Genomic DNA, 25917 nt, shown 5'->3' with positions numbered 1-25917 from the left:
GTATACAGTGAAAATATAAAAGTATATACAAAGTGCTTAGAAATGAGCTAGTTTGGAAGGTAGGGCACTAGAAGTTAAGTTTATCAGGAAATGCTCAGTAAAGAAGATGGTATTTGAACTACATCCAGCTGATAGCACAGTGGATAGTGCATTGGACTTGGAGTCAGGAAGATCTGAGTTCAAATTCAGCCTCAGACACTTCCTAGCTGTGTGATGATAGGCAAATCCCTTAACTTGTATTTACACCAGTTTCTTCATCTATAAAATAAAGATAGTTAATAGGGTCTTCCTCCCAGGGTTGTCGTGAGGATCAAATCAGATACCATTTGTAAAATGTTTTATAAACCTTAAAGTGCTCTATAAACACTATTATCATCTTACAAAAATAGAAAAGAAGACTTTGTGAGGTAGAGGTAAGAAGGGAGTGCATTTCTGGCATGTAAAGACAGATAGGAAATGGAGTATTTGTCATGTATGAGGAACAGAATGAAGATTAGCTTGGCTAGATCGGAGTGTGGTAGGTGGATTAATGTCTAATAAGGTTGGAAGGATAGGTTGGGATCAGGTTGTGAAGGGCTTTAAAAGTTTAAGGCAAGAGTTTATATTTTATGCTGGAGGTAACAGAAAGCCACTGGAGTTGGTTGACTAGGAGAATCACATAGTAAGATTATCATTAAAGGGAATCAGTTTGGTAGAAGTATTTAGAATGGACTGGAGTGGTGGGAGACTTAACACATAAATATTTCCCCATCACCCAGTTCTTTTTTTCCTTATCCTTGTTTTCTGCGATAACACTATTTTCTCCTACTTGGTCCTTGTTTTTGCTTCTCTATCCATGTCCCAATGAAACCGGCAGGGAGAAATCCAGACTCTAATTTGAGGAGATCTGGACCATACAGAAGATAGCAAGACGAAAGGGGAATTTTATGACTTGAGAAGGATCTTGTAGGACTTTGGTGAGTTTCCTGAAAAGGAAAAGCAAATAGTGGTAATTTGCATTAGAGAAGAATGGAGATGGGCATTTATAGTTCTATTTGGGAAGGAAAAAAATCATTAAGAATATTTACTTGCTCTGATGACAAGGATGTAAATGGAGGAATTGCTATTTGCTTCATTTCCTGCCCCAAATAGACCAATCTCTTGGCATTCAAAACAGCTCTGCTTGGCTAGTAACCAGCTATAGGTTGTAGACTACAGTGGCAGTAATCCACCTGAGGTCCTTTTAACCACAAAACTTCTGTCAGGCTCTAGATTATTAATTTAGCTGCAAATTTCTGCAATGGGGAGATGAGTGTGTGGCTAAATGTTGTCACATACACCTAAGGCCATTTGGTTAGCTCTATTTGTTGTTTATCTCTTGATGACCCTATTTTGGGTTTTCTTGGCAAAGATACCATCATGGTTTGCCATTTCTTTCTCCAGCTCATTTTACAGATGAGGAAACTGAGGTAAACAGGGTTAAGTGACTTACCTAGGGTCACACAGCTAGACTGGATTTGAACTTGTCTTCCTGACTCCAGGCCTCACTCTTGACTCCACAGTGCCATCTAACTGCCCAAGCTCTCTTTGCCATTGCACAGATAGCAGTAGAGAGATTAAATCTATCTCTTCAGGGCAGTTGGAGCTTGATGTCAGTAGTGGGCTGAGCTATCCACTGGAGCCCTCTTTAGATGAGACAGATGTACCCAGCTGTCAACTTCCTTTAGCTTTGCTGAGGACTTAGTATGGTCCTTTCCACCTGGACTGCAGGGTCTTTGTGCAGGTGTCTCAACCTTGATGGTGAAGGGGTTGCCATAAAGTGAAAGATGAGACATCAGGCACCCAGTGACAATCTCAAAGGATGAAAAAGAAAACTTTCCAAAGGGGGTTGCCCTGAGGTTCAGAAGGACTAAGGAAAAGGCTCAACTCTGGCTCTGAAAGTGTTCAGGTAATATCTGTGAGATTAGAGGTAGACTTAGAGGCACTTGATTATCTTTCAGAAAGAAAAGAAAAAAAACAACATAGAAAGTAACTCATTAAGACTGGACCTAACATATTATACTTGGTATCAAAATGCCATTTGCCTAAGAATATCACAATAGTAACATAGTTAAGACAACATTAAAAAGTAGGTAAACACTAAGCTATTAAAAATACAAAAACTAAACACAGGACACAGGTTACCATAATTCACCAACCTGGAAATGAAACAAATAATATTAACGGAAAGAAAAAGATTAAAATAGTATTAATGTCTTTTAAAACAAAAAACACCAGACAGTAATAAAACAAATTCCAGTCAAATATCCTATTATGAAACAAAACAATCTTCTCACACACATGCTTTTCTGGTGTTCTAAGAACCCAAGATATTTAATTTATAATACTCTTCTGTACTTATTTACTTTAGAAATTTGCTCTTAATAAAAGGTACCAGTTTTTCTGAAGTGCTTGATTAAGCACATATCAATGACAAAATATCAAATAAACACATAAACACATTATAATATTTGAATGCTAAAAGCATGAAAACTCAAAATGTCTGTGAAGATAACAAAAAGAAAAAAGCTTTGTTTTTAACTGTCACCATTATTAGTGTATGTTAATACATCTATAGTATGAAATATTTAAATTGAAAGGATATCATTCACTGATTTTGTTATGAATTCACTTGATTCAATTCAATAAAATTCAAAGTATGCTTAAAAATGTTTCTAATCTTAAGCAGACCTTAAGCAGATTCAGTATTCCTCTGATTGGAAACAAACAGCTCAAACAACAAAGTTCTAGATTGTTGTTGGAAATCTGTTTCCACTCTACATGATGAACACCAGTGGAAGAAGCTAACCAAAAAAAGAGACAGTTTATGTAAAATTCCTTAAAAATATCAATACTCTGGGGGTAGCTAGGTGGTGCAGTGGATAAAGCACTGGCCCTGTATTCAGGAGGACCTGAGTTCAGATGTGGCATCAGACACTAGACACTTACTAGCTGTGTGACCCTGAGCAAATCACTTAACCCTCATTGCCCCACCAAAAAAAAAAAAAAAAGATAATGCTATCTGTCTGGATATTCCAACTGGTTATTGATTCCCCCACATAACCCTCTAAGATTATTTATGGGGCATTTCGGTAGCACAGTGTGTAAAGCACCTGCCCTGGATTCAGGAGGACCTGAGTTCAAATCCTTCCTCAGACACTTGATACTTACTAGCTATGTGACCCTGGGCAAGTCACTTAACCCTCATTGCCCCACCAAAAAAAAATCAACACTCATGTAAATTTCTACAGTACTTATTCACCTCATAGCATTAAACTATAAGTAAAATTAATTTCCCACGAACCGTTGTTTGTCGACTTCCTCCAGAGATCTCTTTGCATATTTTTAATAAATCTCTTTCTTTCCCTCTGTTGTTCTTCTCTCAGTCCCTTGGTGTGGGTGACTGGTTAAGGTCCTCCCTTTGTATTGTTTGACTCCTGATAATAATTGCATGCTTCCAGCAAATACAACCTTTCTGGGAATGTTTGACTCAATCCAGTTCATTGGTTCCATTTCGTCTGGGTCATAGAATTCTTTCAACTCTGATGGCTCTTCCATAATTCCTGACCAAAATTTATAGCAAAGATAAATGAGTATTAATACTGGTACTGAATACCTCATCATTTTTCATCCTCTTTGGTGTGTAGAAATAGACCAGTTTAAAAAGTAATTCCCATGGGGCAACTAGGTGGCACAGTGGATAAAGCACCGGCCCTGGATTCTGGAGGACCTGAGTTCAAATCCAGCCTCATATACTTGGCACTTACTAGCTGTGTGACCCTGGGCAAGTCACTTAACCCTCATTGCCCTGCAAAAAACAAAAACAAAAAAACAAAACAACAACAAAAAACATAATTCCCACATGCCACTGCTACATAAGCCAAATGATGCAACCACGTACATATGGGATATGTATTAAATGCCAAAAGTCCAAACAGAATAGAGTGCATCCACTTGTAGGCTGTTCCAAACTTCAGTACAACTGTGAATTTTTCCTTATTATCCATGGACTGCACATTGGTAGGATCAATGAGGTTCCAAAAAGCTCCAACAACCACTATCACCATGATGAAAAGAACAAACATGTACACATAAAAGAGTAAAGCTTGTGAGTCTTTCAAGTGTATTAAAGGGAAAGAGACCAAAAGCTTATTCATATAGATACAGACTTGCACCAAAGTTCCTTATTGCTCCAAATACAAATTTTGTCCTCAGAAATTTAGATATATGTTTATCTGATTTTAGATTAATAAATTGCTTAATAGGTTGTGAAAAGATTCAATTATTCTAGAGAGCAATTTGGAAATATGCCTAAAGGGCTATAGAACTGTGTATACCCTTTGATCCAGCAATACCAATGCTAGGTTTATATCCCAAAGACATCCCAAAAAAGAGAAAAAACCCTATTTATACAAAAATATTTCTGGCAGCTCTTTTTGTGTTGACTAAGAATTGGAAATCAAAGGAATGCCCATCAATTGGGGAATGGCTAAACAAGCTGTGGAATATGATAGTGATGGAATATTATTGTGCTATAAAAATGACAAACAGAAAGACTTGCATGAACTGATGTATAGTGGGGTGAGCAGAACCAAGAAAATGCTGTGCAGAGACAGCAATATTGTTTGATGAAGAACTGTGAATGACAACTATGATCAGCAATATAATGATCCGAGACAAACCCAAAGGACTAATGATGAAGCATATTATTCACTTCCAAAGAAGGAATTGATATTAACTGAACACAGACTGAAGCATGCTATTTTTCACTTAAATTTTTTCTTTTATTCAAGTTTTCTTATACAAAATGACTAATATGGTAATGTTTTACATAATTGCACATGTATAACCCATATCTGATTGCTTACCACCTCAGGGAATGTTAAGGGGAGGGAGGAAGGAAGGATAAAATTTGAAAAATGAAACTTTAAATAAAAATGTTTATTATTAAAAAAAAAAAAGATCAGTGAGACCGACTAGATAAAGGAGAACTAGACAACAGAACTCAATAACCATGTCTTAATTAAACCAGAAAACATACATTACTTAAAAAAAAAAAGAAATTGCTAAATAGAGCTATTGAGAAAAACTGTCAAATATAGCACCAGGGCTAAATGGAAGAAACTTTTTAGGGCCTAGTAAGGAAACTTTGAGTTTTCAGATTTTTTTTCCCATTCAAGAAGCTTCTAGTTTTCGAGATTTTTTTTCCTATTAAGGAAGTTTCTAGTTTTTTTTCTTCCAAAAATATTTTTGCTGTTTACACTGAGAGAATAAGTAGTTTGCCTAGGGTCACATAGCTAGTGAGTGTCTAAGGCCAGATATGAACTCATAAAGATGAATCTGATTCCAGGCCCAATGCAGTATCCACCATGCCACCTAGCTGCCTCCTGATTCCAGGGTTGACACCGTCCAGGACTTTATGCTGCCTCTAAAATCTCCCAGCCCAGCAGTCTTGTCCAATATGCCTGATAACTTTGGCCAGGTAAGTTTTCCTTAAATTCCTAGGTTTTTATTGTACCTAGAAATCATTCAGATTAGTCTTTCTTGGACAAAGACTTTAGTGCTTTTAAATTATCACATAAAAGACAAGTAATTACCAAATATTAAGTAAACAACGGCAGTGAATTATTTCTAGCCTAGTAGCTCCTCTCCTCCCCAGAGCTATTCAAGAAGGTAAATATACAAGGTATTTTCTTATAATTACAAAACACCTTACAAACTACTACTATACTATACATTTTGTGAAAGAGTGATCTTATTTCCTCAGCAACCATATTTGAGAGCTCCACCAGTCAGGCCAACACTTCTTGTTCACTTTTGGAATTCTTGTCTCTGTTTACTTTTGCTTGAAATCACTGGAGAAGGATGTCCATACTACTCATTACTGGAAAGACTACCATGGAGTTCAGAATCACTGTTCTTTTCCTTCTTTTGTCTCTGTCTCTCTATGCATGTACACTAAAAGGCTCAGTAAATGTTTTCAAGGCCAAAGGACTGGAAACCATATGAATCTGGGAAATGTTTGTCTATACACATTCCAATTCATCAAGCTTTTATGAACTTTGGTTCTCTAAAGTGTCTGTTATTGTTTGTCCTTCATTCTTTTTTTTTTTATAGTTTTTTTTTTTTTTTAGTGAGGCAATTGGGGTTAAGTGACTTTCCCAGGGTCACACAGCTAGTAAGTGTTAAGTGTCTGAGACCGGATTTGAACTCAGGTCCTCCTGACTCCAGGGCCGGTGCTCTATCCACTGCGCCACCTAGCTGCTCCTGTCCTTCATTCTTGAAGAGGACAGTGACATCAGGAAGGTGATGTCCTGACTTGCAAGTAAATTGGATTTAAGTGAGGCACAGCTGTGCGAAAGTCATAAGCCCCACCCCCTCTCTCTATCCCTCTCTCTCTTTTGTGGGGCGATGAAGGTTAAGTGACTTGCCCAGGGTCACACAGCTAGTAAATGTCAAGTGTCTGAGACCGAATTTGAACTCAGGTACTCCTGAATCCAGGGCCAGTGCTTTATCCACTGTGCCACCTAGCTGGCCCCCTCACTCTTTCTTCCAGAGTCATCAGAGTCCAGTGGCAAGACATAAGTCAAGTCAACTGGTGATGGCTCAGGATGTAGTGGGAGACCTTGGCCTTTTTAAGCTAAGTACTTTCCCTGGTTAAAGTTTGTCTGAGGCAATACCCATTCAGTGATTAAAGACTATGTAAGAATTGTCACAAAGATAGCCAGTTTGCCTTCCATATAGAATCAATCTGGGAATCAATCTTGTTTTAAAACATGTTTATGCTATTTTAACCTTTTTCCTTCTATTAATATTATTTATTTCATTGCCAGGTTTATGAACTTTGGGTCATGATCCTTCTAAAACAATTTCCAAGGATCGTCATCAGCTTTATGAAACACAGTACAGAAAGCAACAGTTTTGGACTTCTGTCAGCCATGTAACTATGATATATGGTGGTGACTGAAAGTTAAGGTGGGAATGATTCTTCAAATATGTAGATGAAATGTGACAGGATAACATAGCTTGTAAAGAAGAGAGAAGATCACAAGAGAAGGTCCAAGTAATGAAGTCCCACAGCCATGTCAATAAAATTAATTCAGCTTCATATAATAAGTGATTTCAATGATAACTTTTATCCAAAGTTTAAGGACATTAAATCAGCAAGTGCTGATGTAGGAACTTGGGGCAATATTCTTAGTAGGAAGCTAGGGGTAAAGGAAGTTTGCATAATTAACAGCCAGTTGTTTGTAAGAGGAATATTTAAAGTAATACAGAGGAGCCAGACTCTGAATTTTGGCTCAAGAATAGGCCATGGAAACCAGGAACAGTTTGTGGTTTAGAATTGAGCAAAGAGGAAATGAGAGAACCAGCATCTCAGAAACTTGTAACCATTTTTTTTCTAGACAGCTCATAGATGTATAGAAAAAGTAATTCATGAGCTACATACAAATAAAAATCATTTAAATGTAATTTGAATGATGTTTGTTGTTGAAGGGAGGGAAAAGCTCTTAAAAATGAAATACACAAAAGAAAAGTATGCATGCTTTCAAAACACAAATCTGCATTAAAGAAATAAAACAGGGGCAGCTAGATGGTGCAGTGGATAAAGCACTGGCCCTGGATTCAGGGGGACCTGAGTTCAAATCCAGCCTCAGACACTTGACATTTACTAGCTGTGTGACCCTGGGCAAGTCACTTAATCCTCATTAAGAAATAAAACAACGCAATTATATTGATGTATATATTATTGTTCCATGTAATGTGTAGTTAAAGAGGAGAGACTGAGAGGTAAGTGGAGAAAGGAGAAAGAATGAGAAAATGGGAGTCAAAAAGTTGAAGGACAGTGATAAAAGCTCAATGGGAGGAAAAAGGGAAAGGAAAAAAAAGAAAATGAAAGAGAGGCAGCCTAGTATGATGTATATAGTGCTGGACCTGGAGTCAGGAAAACATGAGTTCAAATCCCATCTCAGGAAGAATAATTGAGTTTCTAGGCAAATGACAACTCTTTTGAACCTCAGTTTCTTCATCTATAAAATAAAGGGTTTGGATTCAATGACTTTTAAGTTTCCTTCCAACTCTGGATCCATGATCCTTTAATGTATGATTGGGATAAGAGAAAAAATAGCAATTGGGGAAGAAGAAAAATGTGAGGAAAAGAGAGATGAAGAGAAGAAAATGAATGTCTAGTAGCCTCTGAGGTAGGCGTTTTATGATGGGAAGTAAACATCAAACACTGATCTTCAGTAAGATACTAGTCATAGCTCATTCTCTTTACAACTGACTCTTGAAATTCTCATTAGCTCTTCAGCAGTTAACTACCACAAAGATTTCAAGACTTCTTGTCAAAATATCATCAACTCCCTTCTGGATCAGATAAACATGGCCACTAACTGGACTGTTGAAGGGAGTAGAGAGGAATTGTGGTGGAGGGATTGGTCTATGGAAAAAACCCCACAACATTGCCATAAGCTCCGTACTGCAAACTGGATGGAAGTAATTCCCTGGACAGAGCTTACATGGCATGAATGGATGTTTCCTATCCCTAGTTTAAAGGGTCTCAAGAGATTGCTGATGTTGTCATTGATCTCTGTTAGATGAAGATACATTTCCTAGCTCCTTCTTCCTATACTTAGAACTCCATCATCTCTCCTATGATTCTGCTACCACCCTGCTGAACACCTTCAATACCAATACCTCTTGTCTCTACTCTTGCTATTGCCTGATTTCCTTGACACAAGTTTCTACCCACTCTGGTTCATCCTATCTCTGCTCAGCTACTACTAAAGTGTGCTTTAGCACAGGTCTGACTACTTGCCTGCCTCCTTCACTGAGTTCTCATGAGGATAAAAAGAAGTGAATTAATAAACAGGTGAAAGCACTTTGTAAACCATAAAGTGCTATATAGTTCAATTAAACACACACTTATTTACTACAAGCCTATTATGTGACAGGTAGGGTAGTGTTTAAAGGTCTGGTCTTGGAGTCAGGAAGTCCTGGGTTCAAGTCTTGCTACTCATATATACTGGGTGTGTGACTTTGAGCAAGTCACTTAACCAGTCAGTGTCCCTCTTCCCCACCCCTTCCCCATCTTAACTCTCTAAAACAATTAAGTTCCTGAGCAAGGGCACGTGAACAGCTTTAACAGAGGGAATTCTTTCTTCATGGGCATCTTCTTATACCAATGAAGCCACAGGTCCAGTAAAGGAAGGAAGAAAGGAAGGAAGAAAAAATGAATTCAGGAATATAAAAATTCACAGGGAGAGAGAGAGAGAGAGAGAGAGACAGAGAGAGAGAGAGACAGAGAGACAGAGAGACAGAGAGACACAGAGAGACAGAGACAGAGAGAGACAGAAAGACAGAGAGAGACAGAGAGACACAGAGAGAGAGAGAGAGAGAGACCGAGAGAGACAGAGAGAGACAGAGAGACAGGGAGAGATCCTACCTTCGAGATACTTGTGTTTTACAATTGTTAGTTTTTAAATACTGTTAGAACCTCTATTAATACTTTGTTAACATGACATAGTTTCCTCCTATCTTCCTTCCAGAAGTGCATGATAAACACTATAATCACTGTCTTCACTTTAGACTTTACTGATGCCAAATAATATTGGGTCCCTGGGGTGGTGTGTGTGTGTGCGTGTGTGTGTGTGCGTGTGCGTGTGTGTGTGTGTGTGTGTGTGTGTGTGTGTAAAAGATATTTCCTCTCTAGAGACATAGATGAAGCAGGCTGGAGTACTTCGCTATAACAACTTCCCTTTCAACAACCTGGTATAGACAGTTAAGAAGGCAGATGGCACCTGGTGACTTACAGTAGACTGCAGAGAGCTGAACGAGGCTGTCATACCATCATTGCAGGTGTTCCTATTTTGTCAACGTGTTGGACCAGGTATCTCTCAGGTCCAGGGTGAGTAGTGTGACGTTATCAATTTTGACAATGCTTTCTTCTCTATTCTTGTGGCTGAAACTAACCAGGAGAAGGTTGCCTTCACCTGAGAAGGAGTCATTATAGCTTCATTGTTCTCCCCCACTGTTATTGCTAGCTTGCTCTCATATTGCCACAACCTGGTGGGCAGAGACCTGAACAGGGCTTCCCTTTCTGAAAGCACTGGGGTACACCACTACATTGATGACATGTTGTTGACTGGGCCAGATGAGATGACAGAGGCACTGGGTCAAATGGTATATGAAGAACAAGGGGTGGGAAATCAACCCCAAGAAAAATCCAGGACCTAATACACTCAGTAAAGTTCAGAATAAGTTATTGACATTGGTGTCCCAAGAGTCCATAAAGGAAGCCCTGAGACTTATTAGACTTTTCAGGTCTTAGAGAACTGATTTTCTCCACTTAGGTATCTTGAGGGCTCCCATTTACTGAGTTATACACAAATCTGTCCTTTCTGAATGGGCTCCAGAATAGGCTAAAAATCTGAGAGACCTATAGCAGACCACCCAAAATCTCTTTCTCTGGACCATATGACTCTGTGTACCTCATGTTTTTAGAGGTCTCTGTCCACAAACATTATGAAGAGTGGAGCCTTTGGCAGACACCTGGGAGTGGCCAGACCAAATGACCATTAAGTGTCTGGAGCCAAAAATTTCCAAAGTAGCTACTTTTTTTTTTTTTTTAGGGAGGCAATTGGGGTTAAGTGACTTGCCCAGGGTCACACAGCTAGTAAGTGTTAAGTGTCTGAGGCCAGATTTGAACCCAGGTCCTCCTGACTCCAGGGCCGGTGCTTTATCCACTGCACCACCTAGCTGCCCCCAAAGTAGCTACTTTTGTAAAACAATTATTATACTCTTGTTAATGGGCCCTAGGTGCTATGAAGCAGATAGGTCATACTATCACCCTCTGTACAGAGTAGTCTATCATGAGTTAGATGGTATAAGATGGGCTCTCTAATAAAGTAGATAGGCTGAAAGAGGCTTCCATTTACAAATGGAAATAGTCCATTAAAATTGAGCCAGTCTAGGCCCCTCAATTAGTGACTTTCATGAATAGGTTATAACTTTACCTGAGACTGAGGACTTCAGTCCAAGCCCTGGCATCTTGCCTCCCCAGGTAGCCCAATGGGCCCTTGCCTATGAGGTTCTGACTCCTGGGGAAAGCCATTTTTTCCTGGTTTACTAATGGTTCTGTCCACTATGAGACAGGCATACAAACTGAACTTCAGTAGTTATTAATCCTGTAATAAGGGATACTCTGAGGGATGGGGGTCCCGGCAAGTCCTTCCAGTGGACTGAGCTATAAACAACTTCAGGCATTTCAGAAGTCCTTGAGGGATAAGGCAGATAAGATCCTTATCCACATTGATTCTTGGGTAGTTCCTATGAGTCTGGCAGAGTGCTCTAGACCCTATAAGGGTGAGGATTGGACAATCAAGGGCTCTTCCCTTTGAGGTGAAGACCAATGGCAGAATTTTGCTGATTCCTTCCTCTGTATACAATTATTTGTAGGGCATCTTAGTACTGATTAGAGGCATCCTATCCTATGCCCTTAACTGTGTAAGTAAATTGATACCCTTACAAGCATGACAGAGCTTGGGGAATGGATCTATTGCTAATTGGTACATGAAGGCTATGATGACATTTTGCAGTGAGGATGCAGTGTCCTTGCCACAGTCATGTGGACTCCAAGCTTCTCATACTTAGTGGGTACCTGAGATCATGCGAGTCACTATATCTTGATGACTGACTGATTAGAAGCATTTCCAGATAGAGATGGGAGTCTAGAGAAGTTAGGTACTATTGTATCCTTGTGGCATATCTTTGCTATGTTAATACAAAGTAAACCCTCTTCTTTGTTAAATGTTTAGTGGCTTAAGAGTGTCATATCAACTCGATGTTGAACTTGAACTAAGAGGGTGCTAGCTTTAGAGCCATACCTAAAACAAAAGGGAAATACTATTCCAAATAACTATAAACTGCAATGAGCATTTGGGGATCAATCTATCAAAGCACAAAAAATATTTGCACAGATTCAATTACAAAGTATCCTTTAAAGAAATAAAGAACAACTTAAATAGCTGGAAGAGTATTCATTGCTCATGTCTGGACCATGCGAATATAATAAAAGTGATGACTTCTGATGTTAATTTATGGCTTTAGTGCTACACTGATCAAATTATTGAAGGGATACTTTACAGAATTTGGTAAAAGTAATAACAAAAAGATAAAGAGGAAAACTTTGCTAATAATGAAAGGTAGAATAAACAATGAATTAATATTACACCTAACAAAAAATGCACCAAATTCTGTTAGGTAAAGAGAACATGGGATCAAGGAAAGGTTGCTGGCTAGTCTTGGAGTTAGAAGACCTGTGTTTTGATCCTGATTCTGACACTTACTGCATGTATTTACTTCCCCAGTAGTGATTTGATTTTTTTTGTCTGTCTCTGGGGCCTAGTTCAGTACTTGGAATGTGTCAGGCACTTTACAAAATTATGTTGGTTGAATGAATGAATGAAATGTCTATAATGCACATACCTTCCACTTTCTTCCTTTTTTTTCCAGGGCAATGAGGGTTAAGTGACTTGCCCTGGGTCACACAGCTAGTAAGTGTCAAGTGTCTGAGGTCGGATTTGAACTCAGATACTCCTGATTCCAGGGCTGGTGCTCTATCCACTGTGCCATCTAGCTGCCTTCTACTCTCTTCCTTTTAACAATAATAATAGTATTTATATAGTGCTTTAAGTTTTACAAAATGCTTTACAAATATTTTCTTATTTTATTTTCATAAAAAGCCTGAGCGAGGTGTTGTTAAGTTACAGATGAAGAAACTCAAGCAAAATGAGGCAAAATAAGTGGCTTGCAGTTCATGGTTGAAGCAGGTTTGTGGTGGAGGACTTGAGGAAGAACCAGACCAAGCTGGAACTCTAGGCTAGATAGGCCTTTTGTCAACTTTCTGAACTCCATGTGTTCTCTTTTTTTCTAATACCTAATATGCTTTAATAAATGCTTAATGCCCAAAGACTGGTGCCAAAGCTTCTTTCTAATTTAAGGTGACTACACATTTAGATTTTTGGTTTTTTGGTTTTTTGTTTTTGTTTTTTTCCCCACACATGTGGATTTTAAACATCACAGTTATATAACTGGTTTTAATACCACAATCATACAGCTGGTAAGTTTTTTCTTTGAGTGCTTATTTTTTTCCACATCACCACAACTGCAGCCTATTTTGGGCATAGGGAACCACATCTCACATAGAAGTTTTGGTGGCTACTAAGGGTAATAGGAAATTAATGGAATTCCTTCCTTAAGAAGTGGAGTAAAGAATGAGGCAGGGATGCTATAACAAACACTACTTAGGTGATTGACTTTTTACCAATGTCATGACAAGGGGATGCTAATTGCATCTTCTGAGGCCTCTGAATGATGTGCCTTTGTAAGGTAGCATTATATTTGGAGTTACATGGCCTGGATTTGAATGTTATCTCTGTTGCTTACTAGCTATATGTGACCTTTAACTCTCTGAATCTCATTGTCCTCATCTGTAAAATGAAATGGTTGGACTACATAACTTTTAGGTCCCTTTCAGCTCTAAACTTAGGATCCAATGATCTTTGAGGCATAAAGACCCTAATTCCCTGACTCTTATCGACCTGATGGTTCCTCATGAACCTATCCCCTTCCTCTAATTATGCAAACAGGAAGTTCTAATATCTAATCTGAAGTCCACAATGGACACATATGACTTTTTCACTTGGTGCAAAAAGAATAATAGAATTACGGGGTATCAGAATTAGTGGCTACTTCAGATACCATTTAGTGACAACATACTAAGACAAAGATTCCTTTAATGAAATTCCTGGCAAAACCAGTCTTTGCTTGAAGACTTTTAAGGAAGTGAAAGGAAATTCTATGTCTTAAGGTAACCCATTCCTTACTGAACTCTCAGGAAGATGGTCTTTAATCAATAAATATATCAACCAACAAGCTCTTAGGAAGTGATTTCTATGAGCCAGACACTGTGCTAGGCAATCACACTCAAAGACAAAAGTAAAACACTGTGATTGGGGCAGCTAGGTGGCGCAGTGGATAGAGCACCGGCCCTGGATTCAGGAGGACCTGAATTCAAATCCGGCCTCAGACACTTAACATTTACTAGCTGTGTGACCCTGGGCAAGTCACTTAACCCCAATTGCCTCACTTAAAAAAACAAAAAACAAAAAACAAAAAAACCACTGTGATCATTAGGGGCTTACATTCTATTAAGTGAGAAAATACTTACATCAGATGAAGTTGCCTGTCTGCAACTTCTACCTATTTATTCTCTGAGGCTAAGATCATTATTATGGGGGTGAGAGGGAGACAGAGAGAGGGAGAGGAGGAGAGGGGGGGAGGAGAGGAGAGGAGATAGAGAAAGAGGAAAGGAGATGGAAACAGGAAAGAGAGAGAGAGAGATGGGCAGCAGAATAACACCAGTAACCCTTGGCAAGGAGCTGTTGGTTGAGATAGGGTTTGTGGGGAAAGACCTCTGCTGCCAGAGTAGTGGGAATGTGGGTAAATCTCTTTGGGACATGATGCTTCTACACATGGCATTTCTGGGGATCCTCACAAAAACTTCATAAAGCAATAGTTCTGAGCCTCTGTCAGCCATGGTCCTTTATTGTTTGTTGTGGCCAGAGGTGAAGGTTAGAATGGTTCTCCATATAGGTTCTATAGATGACATGTACTATAAGAAAATGACCTTTAAAGAACAGAAGGTCAGAAAGGAATGGTAATGAAGCCCCCAAGCAGTAATGATAATTCAATTTCATATAAAGGAAAGTTTCAATGACTCTTAATTCAAAGATTTAAGGATAGAAAGTCAGTTGGTGCTGATGTAGGAGCTTGGGGCAATGGTTCCAATAGGAAATTGGGGGCAAAGGGGGGTTGCAAAATTAACTGTCAGTTGGTTGCAAGAGGTTAAGGGAATACAGGAAAGACAGGCTGTGAATTTTGACCAGAGAACATGCCAGAGAAACAAGAAACAGTTTGTGGGGCAGGACTGAGCAAAGAAGAAGTGAGAGAAGCAGCATCTTGAAAGGAAATATTTTTCTTCAGGGGATACTGATACATAGAAAAACAGCAATTTTGGGGCTACATATTCATATAAATCAGTTAAATTTAATTTGCAAGGGGTTCAGTGTTGGGTTATTTTTAAAAATAAAAGTATTTTATTATTTTCCAGTTACATGTAGAGATAGTTTTCAACATTTGTTTTTATAAGATTTCCAATTTCAAATTTTTCTCTCTCCCTCCCCTCCCCCCCCAGACAGCAGGTAATCTGATATAGGTTATATTTATATGTAATAATAACATTAAACATATTTCTGCATTAGTCATGTTATAAGAGAAGAATCAGAGAAAAAGGAAAAACCTCAAAAAAGAAAAACAACAGCACCAAAACCAAAAGTATGGTTCAATCAGCATCCATATTCCACAGTTCTTTTTTTCTTCTGGATTTGGAGAGCCTTTTCCATTGTGAGTCCTTTAGAACTTTCTTGTACCATTGTATTGGTGAGAAGAATCTAGTCTATCACAGTTCATCAACACATAATGTTGATGATGCTGTGTACAATGTTTTTCTGGTTCTGTTCATCTCACTCATCATCAGTTCCTACAAGTCCTTCCAGGTTTCTCTGAACTCCTCCTGCTCATTGTTTCTTACAACACAATAGAATTCCATTACCTTCATATACCACAACTTGTTCGGCCATTCCCCAGTCGATGGGCAGCCCCTCAATTTCCAATTCCTTGCCACCATGAAAAGAACAGCTATAAATATTTTTGTACATGTGGACCCTTTTCCCTTTTTATGATCTCTTTGGGAAAAAGACCCAAAAGTGGTATTGTTGGGTCAAAGGGTATGCACAGCTTTATAGCCCTTTGGGCATAATTCTAAATTGCTCTCCAGAATGGTTGGTTCAGTTCACAGCTCCACCAGTGTTGGGTTATTTTTTAAAAGAATAAAAATAAAAATTCAAGTTACATATTTTTAAAATTAAGGACAACAGAATGAATTTTTATTAAAAAGCACAAGAATGCAAAGAAAAAACATTCATAGATATATTTTTCAATTCAAGTAATGAGCAATGGATGGAGAAAGTTAGAGATCAAAGTGGGACAGGGACAGAAAATAAACAAAGGGAAGAGGAAAAGACAGAAGAGAGGCAGAGAGAAGAGCTTTATGCCTCAAAGATCTTAGCATCACATATTGAGAGCTGAAAAGGACCTAAAACTGATCTAGTCTAATTGTTTCATTTTACAGATAAGGACTGTGAGATGCAGAGAGATTAAGGTCACATAGCTAGTAAGCAACAGAGCTGAGATTCAAAGTGAAAAAGAGGGGAAAGGAAATAAAAGACAGGAAAAGAAAGAATTTCTTGAAAGGGAAAAGTTAGTGAATGAGGAGAAAGAAATTGGGGAAAAGAAACAAAGAGAAAGTGACAAAAGCCTACTAGGTTCTGAGGGAGGCAGGAACATTCATCTTCCTGAGTTAAAATCTGGCTGCAAACACTGAGTAGCTATGTGACCCTAGGCAAGTCACTTAATCCTGTTCGCCTCAGTTGCCTCATCTGTTAAAATGAGCTGGAGAAGGAAATGACAAACCACTCAAGTATCTTTGCCAAGAAAACCCCAGATGGTGTCACAGAGTCAGACATGACCGAAGGACAATACAAAGCCCTCCCAATCTGGTCCTAATAGTTGAACAACTTATTTTCTATTATGGACTAGCACCAGGGATGTAGAAAACAGGGTAAGAATGTTCTCTCATCACTAGCAATTGCTGAGTGTAACACACAAGTAAAGTTAACCTATACGTAACACAGTGTAATAGAAAGAATGTTATCTTTCAAATCAGGGAAGAACTGGTTTCAACAACCAGCTTTGATATAGTAGGCATTTAAAAAATCATCTTGCAAAAAATGGTGGTGTTTTTGGTGACCTTTGAAAGTGACCTGTGGGCTAGTGTGTCCCTCCTGAAACTTCCTTATATTTATTTTGAGTATATTTATGTGTGTGCATATTTCCCCTTGAAGGCAAGGACTTTCATCTTTTTTCAACTTTATTTTGGTTCAAACTTGTCCCAGAATCTTTTCTTGGCCTTCTCCACCCCCTCCCTGCTCTCGCCCAACCTGGTTGCTGGGGTCTTTCCCTTTTAGTTATTTTCATCCATTCTATTGTATCTTGTATATGTTTATAAATGTTTATGTTGTCTACCATTATGTTGTCTAATGGAATGTAAGCTCTTTTACTACAGATATCATGTTGCCCTTTTCTTTGAATCCCTAGGGCCTGGCACAGTGCCTGCCATAGTAAGAACTTAAAAATGCTTATTGCTCTATTCTTTTTGTATTCCCAGTATTACCTATTATCATATAATAGGGACTCAATAAATACTTGCTGCTTGATCAGGTAAATTTATTCTAATCTTGAAGTGATAGAAACTAGTTGATCAGTTTATATTTCCTGGTTAGTCCCTTGACTGGGGGAGGGGAGGTGCAGTTAAATATCCCAGTTAGTTAAGGAATTAATGCAGTTCTATGGTGAAACCTCACATATCATCACCAGGTTTCTTGAATGGTGAAGTCTTCAAATATCAAGTTATCTCTCAACTAATGAGTTTGATTCAGAAAACTTGTGGATAAATCCCAAATCCAGTCTAGGTACCTTCTAGAGAAAAGCACTTATTCTAAGAACCAAAGTGCAGGATGGAGGAGGAAGTAATATTTGGCACTAGTGTCCAGCAATGATAGCCAGGCAAGGCCTGGGTGGTCTTTTTAACATGGAATATTTTAGAAAATTTAGGGCTCTTTGGTTTGGTCCTAGCTAATTTGTCATACTATTTTTAATTACTTTATTGTGGTAAATGATTTATGAATTTGTTAATTTCCTTTTCCCTTATAAATAAGGCCTAGAAAATAGACTTAAAGTCTATGTAAAATGGCATTAGAAGGGAAAGAAGAAAGTCAGTTCTAGGAAAAGGCACCTGGAGACTGTCAGAGGCAGAAGTACAGCTGATTAGGATATAGCTTCAGTGGTTCCTGAACTTAGAAGGCCAAATTAGTTGGAAGGCCAAGAAGGTCCAGAAGTCTTGAAACTAAGGTTTAGGTACTGTGATCCAGCATTTTTAGTGGAGGATAGACAATAAAAGAGTCCTGTGGCCAAAGGCAAAGTTCTCTGAGCTATCTCTGAAAGAGCATTTGGTCCCCCTAGAGACTACCTATGGACCAGTGAGGTGAAGGTCAAGGGCTTTACATGGGTTGGCAGTGGCATAATATGAACCAATAGATGCATGCTACATGAGGACAGTAAGCTTAGGAAAGGAGAAAAGCACCTCGAATATAAGGAAACATTCCAAACATCTAGAGTTGTCCAAAAGAAGAATGAGCTATGTTGGTGGAGCTATGAATTCGTCTACCCATTCTGGAATACAATTTGGAATATGATATCACTAATCTCTTCATTTGGGGATCCAAATGATGGATGTATAACTAAAGAAGGTTAGAGTCAGAAAGGTCCCACATATACCAAAATATTAGTAACAACATTTTTTATTGTAGCAAAAAAATGGAGTCAATGACACTGATGAATATCTAGACAAATTGTGGCATAAAAATGTGTTGGAAGATTATTATATCACAAGAGACAAAGAAATATGTATGAACTAATAATAACAAAGTAAACAGAATGAAGAAAACAATATCTATGACTACAGTAATTTAAATAATAATAAACAGGCATTTTTTTCAAGTACTAGCTATGTGCCAGGCACTCTGTTAATATTAAGGATATAAAACCAAAAGCAAAACAGCCCTTTCTCTCAAGGAGTTTACATTCTAAATATGTCCATATATATTTATATGCAGGATACATAGAAAATTAATATAACAGTGAAATGTAGGCAAATTTAGATTTTTTGCAATGCCCTATCTTGGATCCAGGGCATAGATGGTGAAACGCACCTCCCTCCTCTCAATGGAGAGGTTATGGAATTTTAGAACATTCTGTTCCTTTTTTTTGACTGACTTTTATTGTATTGTGTTTGTAATAAGGAAAGTTTGTGGATGGGTGGGACTATATTGAGAAATTACTATAAAATGCCCTTCCCTCCCCTCTCCCCATCAATCAAATGTAGGAGAAAAAAGATGGCTGGTCTCAGCGTCAGGAGACCTGGATTTAAATCCTTATTTTGACATTTGTTATGACCCTGAGCTAAGCCCCTATGGCCTTATCTGTTAAAATGTAAATAGGGCAGCCAGGTGGCAAAATGGACAGAGTGCTAGGCCTGGAGTCAGTAAGGCTCCTCATCCTCAGTTCAAATCTGGCATCAGACATTTACTATCTAACTACCTATGTGACCCTGGGAAAATCACTTAATCCTATTTGCCTAAGTTTTCTCATCTGTAAAATGGGCTGGACAAGGAAATGGTAAACCATTCCAGTATCTTTGCCAAGAAAACCCCAGATGGGGTCACAAAGAGTTGAACAACAATTATGACCCCAGAGTCAGTACTTGTTCTACTATTCCATACTGCTTCCTGAAAGCATATTGTGACATTAGGCTCTCAGAATGGTCAAAGAAAGACAAGACACAATGCCTTGATAAAACTTCTTTCCTACAAACAAAGGAAAAGTTTCCCCTAGAGGGTCAGAGAAGCCAAGGAGCTGAACATTGTATGGCAATGGAGCTGAGAGAAGTGTGTCCTTTGGAAGGGAGGCAATAAGGAAATAAGAATTTATTACACACTTAATATGTGCTATTCACTTTGCTAAACATTTCACAAATATTATTTCATTCTATCCTCACAACAACCCTGGGAGGTAGATACTATTATGCTCTCTATTTTAAAGTAGAAGAAACCAAGGCTGAAAAATGACTTATCCAGGATCACATAGCTACTAAGTATCTGAAACCAGATTTGAACTCAGTGTTTTCTTGATCTCAGATCTAGGGTTTTAGCAATTTCATCACCTAGATCCCCTTTGGCTTGCCAGGGCTGACTGGACTTTTGCTGGGTGAGTGTCCTTTCAGGAAACTCTAAAACTGACCCTAAAAGCTACTCTTCTACCACTGACAGCTTGGAGAATGAAGCACCCTTGGTTGTGAAGATTCCCTACTCACTAATTAATGGCACAAAATTACATTGAAGCATTAGTGTTCTGTGTTGGGGTTGGGGGTAAGGATACAATTTTAGGCTGCACTAAGATAGGCACTGGCATCCAGGACCATGGAGACAATGTCCTGCTATATTCTACTCTGGTGAGTTCACATCTGGAACAGGGTTTGGTGCCACATTTTAGTAAAGACATTAACAAGGTGAGGAACAAGGTTAAACAGAATGGTGGCATTTCTTAAGAGCATTCCCTATGAGGATTAATGGAAAGAATCGGAAGTATTCAGCCTGGACAAGAGAAGACTTAAGGACAGGGAAGAGGGAATAGAGTTGTTCTGCTTGGCCCCAGAGGTAAGAATTAGGAGTAATGAGTGAACATTGAAAAGAGGCAAGTTTATTGGGCAGCTAGGTGGCACAGTGGATAAAACACCAGCCCTGGATTCAGGACTCCCTGAGTTCAAATCTGGCCTCAGACACTTGACACTTAACTAGCTGTGTGACCCTGGGCAAGTCACTTAACCCTCATTGCCTTGCCAAAAAAAAAAAAAAGAAAGAAAAGAGGCAAGTTTGGCTTTGATGTAAGGAAAACTTCATAATAATTAGTGATTCAAAGTGGAATAAAGTGTCTCATGATGTTGAACAATCAATAAACATTTGTTATATGCTTACTATGTGCCAGATCAAGGGATCCAAAGGAAAAAAAAACATGGTCCTTATTATTATTATTTTTTGCAGGACAATGAGGGTTAAGTGACTTGCCCAGGGTCACACAGCTAGTAAGTGCCAAGTGCCTGAGGCTGGATTTGAACTCAGGTCCTCCTGAATCCAAGGCCAGTGCTTTATCCACTGCACCATCTAGCTGCCCCTATGGTCCTTATTATTCTTTTTTTTTTTTTTTTTTTGCAGGGCAATGGGTGTTAAGTGACTTGCCTTGGGTCACACAGCTATTAAGTGTCAAGTGTCTGAGGCTAGATTTGAACTCAGGTACTCCTGAATCCAGGGCTGGTGCTTTATCCACTGTGCAATCTAGCAGCCCCCCTGGTCCTTATTCTTTTTTTTGCAGGGTAATGAGGGTTAAGTGACTTGCTCAGAGTCACACAGCTAGTAAATGTCAAGTGTCTGAGGCCGGACTTGAACTCGGGTCCTCCTGAATCCAGGGCCAGTGCTCTATCCACTGTGCCACCTAGCTGGCCCCCCCTGGTCCTTATTCTTAAGGAGCTCAAATTTGAATAGGGGAGACAATGTGCAAATAACTGGGTACTTAAGAGATGCCACTGGGGGATTGGGCAGGAAGGGCATCCTGCAGAAGGTGTGAGTTGAGTCATGAAGGAATCTAGGGAAGTAAATTGTTGGAGGTGAGAAGAGAGAGCATTGCAGGCGTGGGCCAGCATAGTTTGTGCAAATGCGTGGAGTGTGGAGACGTAGTGTTATGTGTGTCAGAAACAGATAGTAGATCAGTGCAGGATAGTAGAGTATAGATAGTAGGGAAATACTTGAGTTGATTGGAGGTTAATGGTAGTACACCATTGTCAGACCTGCACTTAACAGAAAATCACTTTCAAAGCTGAATGGAGGATAGATTGGAGTGGGGAAAGACTTGAGGCAGGGAGACCGATTAGAAGTTTGGTTTAGATAGTTTAGATGACAGAAATGAGGGCCTGTGCAGAGAGGGTTGCTGTGTGACAGAAGGAGAAGTGTTAAAGAGATGCTGTGAAGGTAAAAAATGGGGTAAGAGTGAGGAATTGAGGATGATACCAAGATTTCAAGTTTGTGTGACTGGGAGGGTAGTCAAACTTTTCACAGTAATAGAAAAGTTGACAAGTGGGGAAAGGTTTAAGGTGAAAGGTACTGAGTTCTGATTGGACACATTAAATTCAAGATGCTTCTAGTACTTCCAACTTGAGATGTTTAAAAGGCAGTTGGTGATATAGTATTGGAGTCCTCATTGGGGGTCTTCACCAAAAACTGGAAGAATACTTTTCAAATACTAAGTATTCAGTAGATATGATTCCTGCTCATGCAATGGGTTATATTAAAAACCCTCTGAATTCCCTGACAAGGCTGAGATTCTGTGGAATTTGGTGCTGAGTTGTGTTTGTGGTCCTTGTTTAGGTGGAGTGGTCAAACAGACCACTTATTTCTTGACTTGTCAGAGGTGTGGTTTCTGAGTGTCAAAAAAGCTTGAGTGGTATTACATCAGTTCTGCTTTTGTGGGGAGATAACAGCTCTATAAATTCAGGGATACTCCACATGCCTCACTTAAGACATCAGTGACTTTGTTAACCCTCATATCTCTGGGTTCTGAGACAGCAGTCACACTTCTACCATGAGATTCCTGTATTTTCTCTTCTTTGGTGTCTTTGTCCTGTCCCTGGCAACATCAGGTAAGACCCAGGATAAATGTTATCAGGTTCTTTTGACTGTCCAGAACATCTGGAACTTGAGGCAGTGGGATAAACTATTCTCTAGAGTACTAAACTATTCTCTAGAGTACTTTTGTCATGTAGAAAGTACCTGGGAAGGATGATCCATTGAGTCCATCTTGAGAAGACCAATCATTAGCACTGGGAGGAGACTTGGGGAGCATCTACCCTATGCAGAAAAGGCTATTTCTATACTCCCCACTCCTCAAAGTGGACAAGTAGGACTTTTATGGGGAGGAAGTGCACTGGCCACTAAAGCTCTTTGTTATTGCCATCTGTTGCTTATTTTTCCTCAGTGTCATAGAAATGGCCAACATATCTTAGTCATTCTTCAATTACCTGGCTTATTCTGCATAATGGCTATTCTGAAACTTTTCTTTCTTTAATATGCTCTCACAGAATCTCTATTCCCCACCCCAACCCTTAACTTCTGTCTTCCTTCCTTATTTATTAGAAATAATCTAATTTAATTTCACTCAGAAGATTGAAATTTCCTAATGTGAACTCCATCATCTTTTTGATGAACTCAGAATCCTGGGAAAATCAGACCATTGCTCTGAGCTGCGGTTTCTTCACCTATAAAATGAGGTTGATATTACTTGTAGAACCTGTCCTCTCTAGGGTGGCTGAGAGGGTCAAACAAGAGAATATATTTAAATGTGTTTGTCAAATTTAAAGGACAGTATAAATGTCAGTTATCATTATTGACCCCTTTGCCATAAAACTTGTGATGTACCATTGGGTAAAGCCACTTTCCCTTTTTGAGCCTCAATTTCTTTATCTTTATCTTCTTTATCTTTGGCTAAATGGGGTAGTTGGACTAGATGATATGCATGGGTCCCCTCAGTTTCAACAGTTTATGACCACAACAGAGTAAAGCGGTAGGTTGGGGGAAATAAGGTGATGCTACCCATCCGACTCAGCTTTATAGTTGCCTTACCAAAAACAAAGGTGATTCAGTGGGAGGAACAAATGAGGCAAATGTGGCATACCACAGAGGGAAGAGCACTAGACTCCAATTCAGAGAACCCTGGGTATAAGTCCCATCTTTACTCTTTATTAGCAATATGACCTTGGGTAAATTATTTCTTCTCTCCGGGCCTCATTTGCCTTACCAGTAAAATAAAGGCTTTGGAGTAGATCTCTGTCTCAGCTTAAAATGACAAAGTCATAGAGTCATATATGGAGAGCTGGAAGGTCATCTAGTCTAAACCTGCCATTTAACAGATGGGAAAACAGGCCCACAGAAGTTCAGTGATTGACCCAAGGTCATCTAAGTAGTAATTTTCAGAGAGGTGGGATTTGAACCCAAGTCCTCTAATTACTGAAAATATTAAAGGGCATCTTCCTGAATACAAATTAACTGGGGCAAGGGCTAGCTCAGGACAAAACTGTGGAGCAGGCCATCTTTGTCTTGGAAGTGCTTCAAGTACTCTCCATTTCACTCCTTACCATGCCTTCCCATTATCCAATGCTTTCATTATCTTCCCCTATGGACCTGACCTTAAGGCCTCACATGCTCAGGCTGTGTGGCTGCACTGGAACCCAACGGTTCTCCAGTTGGAGAGGCTGTGCCTTCCTAGGTTACAGACAACCTGACAACAATTCTCTAATGTTATTTTAGAATCATAAGATTTGCACTGGCAGGAACCTTAGAGATTATCTAGTCCCAACCCTCATTTTACATATGGGGAAAGTGAGGCCCTGAGAAATTAATTACTTAAGGTCACACAATTAATAAGTGGCAGAGCTGAGTTTTCAATCCAGGTCTTCTGATTCCAGATTCTAATCTTTTCAGTCCAACTTCCTAACCTATGCAGAAATGGTTCCTTTCTACATCACCTGGGGTAGAGGAGAGTAGGATGGGTGTGTGCGGGTGTGTGTGTGTGTGTATGGGGGCAGTGTTGGGAAGGGGGAGTATTGTTAAGATAGAGGAAGAGAAAAAAAACTTCACTAATCTATCTGTTCAGACATTTCCCTACTTTACCTTTACCTGTATCCAGACAGTTCCCTGCTATTTCCTGAAGGCACAACAGGTAGAGGTAGCCCATAGCTGAAGTACATGTGAATATAGGGATCCTCTGAATTTTCATTCATCTATCTATCTATCTATCTATCTATCTATCTATCTATCTATCTATCTATCTATCTATCTATCTATCTATCTACCTATTTGTGGGGCATAGAGGGTTAAGTGACTCGCCCAGGGTCATACAGCTAGTAAGTGTCAAGTGTGTGAGGCCGGATTTGAACTCAGGTCCTCCTGAATCCAAGGCCAGTGCTTTATCCATGGCACCACCTAGCTGCCTCCTGAATTTGTATTTAAAAGAAAAAGTAGATGGTTTCCTGAAACAGCACAGTTAGGCTTCTTTCCAAGGACAGTGGGAATACACTGCTAGTCCAGAAGAAACGGATTTTTGCTGAGGACAGTTGAGGGCTACTTCTTAAATATCCCAGTTGGAGGGGTTATTTAAGAGGGAAGTGTCAGGAGTAAAACATTTAGCCCCCTTCCCCCTAAGTCCTTTACCTCTAGACTCAGATTTATTACAGTGGATTTTTGTTGTAGTTGTTCAGTTGTTTCTCCATCATGTCCAACTCTTCTTGACCCCATTTGGGGATTTCTTGGCAAATATACTTGAGTGGCTTGCTATTTCCTTCTCCAGCTCATTTTACAGATGAAGAAACAGGCAAATAGGGTAAAGTGAATTGCCCAGGGTCATACAGCTAGTAAGTGTCTGAGGCCAGATTTGAACTCAGACAGATGAGTCTTCCTGATTCCAGCCCAGGAACTCTATCCACTGCAACACTTTACCTCTTAGTGGATATTTTACAACTATAGAAAAAGGAGGCAGATTCTAGTAGCCATGCCTGAAAAACAATCTCATTATTTTAGCAAGCTTTTCTGGGGCTTAATTATTTTTGACTCACAGATCTCAAATCCTAACAAGAAAATGAGTTGGCATTCTCTGAGCTAAAGATCATATGCCTCTGTACTTTAGGTGACACTGGAATTCCAAGAAGATCTCTGAATTCCTGTAGTGTATGTCCTCCTGCCACTTGTCAGTCAAGATCATTACCCTGCAAAAAAGCAATTGATGGTATCTGTCCTAGTGGCATGCAGTGCTGTGTGACTGGTTCATCTCAAAAAGGATGCTGAAGAGTCATATCTGCATGGAATATAACCAGGTTCAAGCACAGATGTTACTGCTTTGAATAAAAAAAACACAGACTTCCTCTGAGTCCCATTTCTTTATTTCCTCCAGCTAAGGGGTAAGGGTGGTGGAATGGAAGAAGAGAGTTATGGGAGGGTTGAAGTCTAGGTGGGAAAAGTTAGGAAATGCAGAGAGCAAGGAGGGCCTGATCCAGAGGCAAGT

At 39.3% G+C, this 25917-nt stretch overlaps 2 long non-coding RNA genes across 2 annotated transcripts in view; both read left to right on the top strand.

Moving 5' to 3' along the window:
- The first annotated feature begins 9788 nt into the window (after positions 1 to 9788).
- Positions 9789 to 25917, top strand: part of LOC122739970 — a 62936-nt gene continuing 46807 nt past the window's right edge. The window contains exon 1 of the long non-coding RNA XR_006354699.1: positions 9789 to 9925. This is a non-coding gene — a long non-coding RNA (uncharacterized LOC122739970). The remainder of the gene's footprint in view (positions 9926 to 25917) is intronic.
- On the top strand, positions 22315 to 25782 carry LOC122739969. Its single transcript, XR_006354697.1, has 2 exons — positions 22315 to 22504; positions 25543 to 25782. It is a non-coding gene; the product is annotated as an uncharacterized LOC122739969 (long non-coding RNA).

This window comes from Dromiciops gliroides, chromosome 2 (assembly GCF_019393635.1).
Source record: "Dromiciops gliroides isolate mDroGli1 chromosome 2, mDroGli1.pri, whole genome shotgun sequence".
In the NCBI taxonomy this organism is placed as follows: Eukaryota; Metazoa; Chordata; class Mammalia; order Microbiotheria; family Microbiotheriidae; genus Dromiciops; species Dromiciops gliroides.
Note: the sequence above shows the minus strand (reverse complement) of the source record. Positions and strands in the feature narration are given on the sequence as shown.